This window comes from Amphiprion ocellaris, chromosome 4 (genome assembly GCF_022539595.1).
Source record: "Amphiprion ocellaris isolate individual 3 ecotype Okinawa chromosome 4, ASM2253959v1, whole genome shotgun sequence".
Taxonomy (NCBI): Eukaryota; Metazoa; Chordata; class Actinopteri; family Pomacentridae; genus Amphiprion; species Amphiprion ocellaris.
This window is the reverse complement of record NC_072769.1, coordinates 15,617,508-15,621,712: the sequence shown is the minus strand read 5'-3', so window position 1 is coordinate 15,621,712 and position 4,205 is coordinate 15,617,508. Positions and strand designations below refer to the sequence as shown.

Here is a 4,205-nt window from a genome sequence, read left to right as displayed (position 1 = left end):
AGATCTTCACTCATCAGGTTAATAAATGTAAAGAGTGACATTTCAAAATGTTTTAAAAATAAACGCGTTGATTTTAACGCAGAAAAAAATAGGTCACCGTCATAAAAACTGTTCGGGGTCGTTAACTGATGAATTAATGGCACACCCAATTACGCACAAGCCGCCTGATGTCATTAAAGCAAACCTCTGGATTTATAGAGCTCTTCTCACCTGAGGTAAATTTCACCACAATGCAACTTTTTTAAAAGCCCACGTTGCAATTACAGGCTTCACAGCAGCACATCCGAGAGGAAATAAGAGCAGCATGCCAGGCAAGCAGCTCGGGATACACTACGGCCACATCGGACTTACTTCTCGGATGGAGGACTCGGTCTATTCCTGCAGGACAGACGCTGGTTTCACTGCTGCCTTGCTGATCGGCTCCGTCTCCGGTGGGAAAAAATAAAAACTCAATCAGGCAACTCCGCTGAAAAAGTGACGCAGGCGACGACCAGAGCTCCGCTGTGTCACTGACATCAGGCTCAGAGAAAACAAGACCGAGTGATCGATGGCTCCGCAAAACTTCCCGGAGTTACGAAACTCTCCTCTCGGTGTGTGTGTCCGCGTCTCACTGTGTGGCTGAGTGTGTGTCTGTGCGCTTTTGTCGTTCAGAGGCTTGCTGCTGTCACATGATCCGCTGTCTGTTCTCCGTGGGGTCGGGCCGCTGGGCGGGACCGGGGCGGGGCGGGGCGGGGTGGTCCGGTCTGTGTGCGTGTGTGTGCGTGTGTGTGCGTGTGTGTGCGTGTGTGTGTGCGTGTGTGTGCGTGTGTGTGTTGCAATTTTCACTCAGAGACAGCAGCCAGCAGGAACTGATCAAGCCACTACAGCAGCGTCATTAATGCGCCTCAAACCTGTGACTCAACCAGAACAATGAATTCAGATATTAGGAAGTAGTTGAACTGATACTAAAGGTCCCACAGTTTGCCCCCTTTTGTGCAATTGAATGTCAGTGTCACATGCCCCTAGAATGTATCTTTCTATTCTTTCAGCTCAAAATACTGCAGAGATGGTTCATTTTTACCAGGGCTGTGAAACCCCTGGTTCTGGCCTTGCTCTGAATGGGCTGCTTGATGCTGCTGCCGCTGCTGCTGCTGTCCACGCTTCCTTCAGGAAGTCTGATAGTCTGATGGTACATGTCCACATTTTTCCATGCACTGCACTGCTTCTGACCAGGCTGCTGGTGGTCAGCACTTTCGCCTTGCAGCTAGATCCACAGTTCGCTTCTCCCGCCTTCCCAGGATCTTTCTGGATGGTGTTTGCATGTTCTCCCTGTGCATGTGTGTGTTTTCCCCGAGTCCTCCAGCTTCCTCCCACAGTCCAAAAACATGCTCGGGTTAATTGGCAACTCTAAATTGGCCATAGATGTGACTGCAAGTGTGTTTGTCTCTATATGTAGCCTAGTGATAGACAGTTACCTGTCCAGCATCCCCTGTCTTCACCCTAAGCCAGCTGGGATAGACTCCAGCCCCCCTGTGCCCCTAATGAGCATTAAGCAGTGTATAGATAATGGATGGATGCTTCTGATCATCGCTGTATTTCAAATTACTCTAACTTCTTGCTACTTCGTGCAATTTTAATCATTCAAACTGCCCCTGAAAGCTGTGAAACGGGGCTTTCCGGTGCTATTATATGCATTACGGTAATGACTGAATGCCATGTGGGGAGAGGGAGGAAATGAGTGGAAATGAAGAAATGAGTATTATCGTGCTAAAAGGGTTAAAAACCTTAAAATTTGCTTTAAATAACCAATTAAGCTATGTGGCGTAATTTATGTGAGCAATTTAAAACATTTACTTTCCAGTTGTACAGCTTCAGTGTTTAAGTTATATTTTATCAAGACTGTGGCGATTTCTTTCTGACCACGTCCCCCACACAAATGACTTATTCATATACTTTTTAAAAAATCATATATTTAATCCTTATTTAAATGATTATATGGAGAAGAAGCAAAGTGGTTACAATATGCTACTGGAGCTTTTACTGGCGGTAATTCTCTGTATAGACGAGCTAAAACACGACCATCCTTGCTTTTTTATAGTTTAGTTCCAAAATTTCTCCTAGAGCACACTGACATCTCAACCAGGAGGTCACAGAAGAACCCAAACATCGAAAGATCTGCAGACCTCACTGGCCTCAGTCCATCTACATGATTCCATAATAAGGAAGACACTGGGAGAAAATGGCATCATGGGAGAGTTGCAAGGCTCAAACCACTACAGACCAAAAATAACATAAAGACTCGTCTGACATTTGCAAAACCATATCTGGATGAGCCCCACGACTTTTGGGCTAACAACCTGCAGACAAATTCAGTTCAAAATTTGCATACAAATTCCTCAAAATTGCTATTCAATAATAAGTGCTGTAGTAGTGAATGTACGTATTTATATTTTATCACTAAATTGTGATACACAGAATCAGATGTTAAAATAATAATAAAGACGGTATTGCTCATAAGTGATTTACAGTAGGTAGTTGTGCACATTTTAAGAATAAACCAAATGCTGTTTTAAAAGTAAAGCATATTGTGGAATGAGTATGACTGACAAACACATTTCTGTAGAATTTTGATTTGTTTGTTTATCTATATAATTGAATTTAAGGTATACTGACAGACAAAATGGAAGGGTTTGACCGAGAGAAGTGAACAAAAGCATTTTCTAGATTTTTTATATTAATTATAACAGAAATTTTCGGCCAAATGTTCTGCTATACTATGGACGTGTTAGTGATAAAGCATAAGCAATATAAATGTGTATTTAACAGTATTTAAAAACTATATCTGAGTTGTTTCCCTCTGTCTTTTCAGCAAACTTGTGTGTGTGTGTGCGTGCGTGCGTGCATGTGTGTGTTTGTGTGTGTGTGTGCATGTGTGTGCATGTGTTTATGTGTGTTTGTGTTTGCTTGTAGCAGATGGAAGATGACAACCAGGGTGTGATAAGGAACAAACTCTTCCAACAGGGAACTGCAACACTGTTTATGAGACAAGAGGGAGAGAAAGCCACAGAGCAATGAGTTAAACTGAATTTGTTTAATTTAATGTGCAACATTTTTCTGTCATTGTGACAGTAAATACTTGCTTCTAATTGGCTTGCAAGTGCATTTAAAATTATGTAACAAGTTATGTTGTTGTCGCTGCCAACGGTTTGACTTCTGATATGAATCAGTGCCCATGGTATGTTAAACTGCAGATAACCGCAGCAACAATAGTTGAACTTCAAACTATTTTTCCAGTTAAAGTTTCAGTAAGTGTTTGGCATTAACACAGAATCACTTCAGTCAACACTGTTTGTTTGTGTAGACTGGATGTGGAACATCTGACACGTTAGTCCTGATCCAAGACCATTTCACCCCCTAACAGGATCGCTGATCGCTGAACATTACAACCACTCAGGTGTTCATAACATGCTTTACAGTACAAATTTTAATTATTTCATAATATGATTTAAATAAAAAAATTACAAAACCACCAAAGGCAGGACAGTTTTGTTAGAAAACCAGTGTCAGATGGTTGTACAGGAACAAAAGACATGAATTAGTGTTGATACAACACGCGTGAAATGTCTTAGTTACCTTTGTTTGGCATCCACTGATATACAATCTTTACTCACTCATGGTTACAAACAAGATGATGTAACTGATCTATGTGGATGTATGTCCTCCTCAGTGGATACGCATCAGACATTTTTCTCTGAAATTCAGAATAAAATGTTAAGTGAGTAACAGACTTGCATTCATTGAATCCTGCATTGGATGGAGAGGAAGAAGATTACACTTGTAGTGTCCATTTGTTCAGCTAATGAACTGTATATGTAGACACCACTCATCCATCCGTCCATTATCTATACACCACTTAATCCTCATTATGGTCACGGGGAGGGGGGCTGGAGTCTATCCCAGCTGACTTAGCGTGAAGGCAGGGTACAGTCTATCACAGGGCTACATATAGAGACTAGACACCAATCAATCTCAACATTAAAATCACCAAAACATTTCCGACCCATCGGGCTATGGGCACATGAAGTCTGGGGTGTCCCGTTGAATCTGGCACCCGGAATTGGACAGTAAATCCCGTGGATGCATCTGAGATCTGGAGAGGTTGGAGGTCAGGTCATCCTTAGTGTCTTTGTCAGGTTCTTCAAGCTGCTCCTTAGCAATTTCTGCAG

The 4,205-nt window shown here is 42.2% G+C and overlaps 1 protein-coding gene across 1 annotated transcript in view; it reads right to left on the bottom strand.

Moving 5' to 3' along the window:
* The window catches only part of klf3 (Kruppel-like factor 3 (basic)), a 15,772-nt gene extending 15,137 nt beyond the window's left edge, over positions 1-635 (bottom strand). The window contains exon 1 of the mRNA XM_055010210.1: positions 352-635. The gene's annotated coding sequence lies outside the window, so the exon portion shown is untranslated. The remainder of the gene's footprint in view (positions 1-351) is intronic.
* Positions 636-4,205: the final 3,570 nt, after the last annotated feature.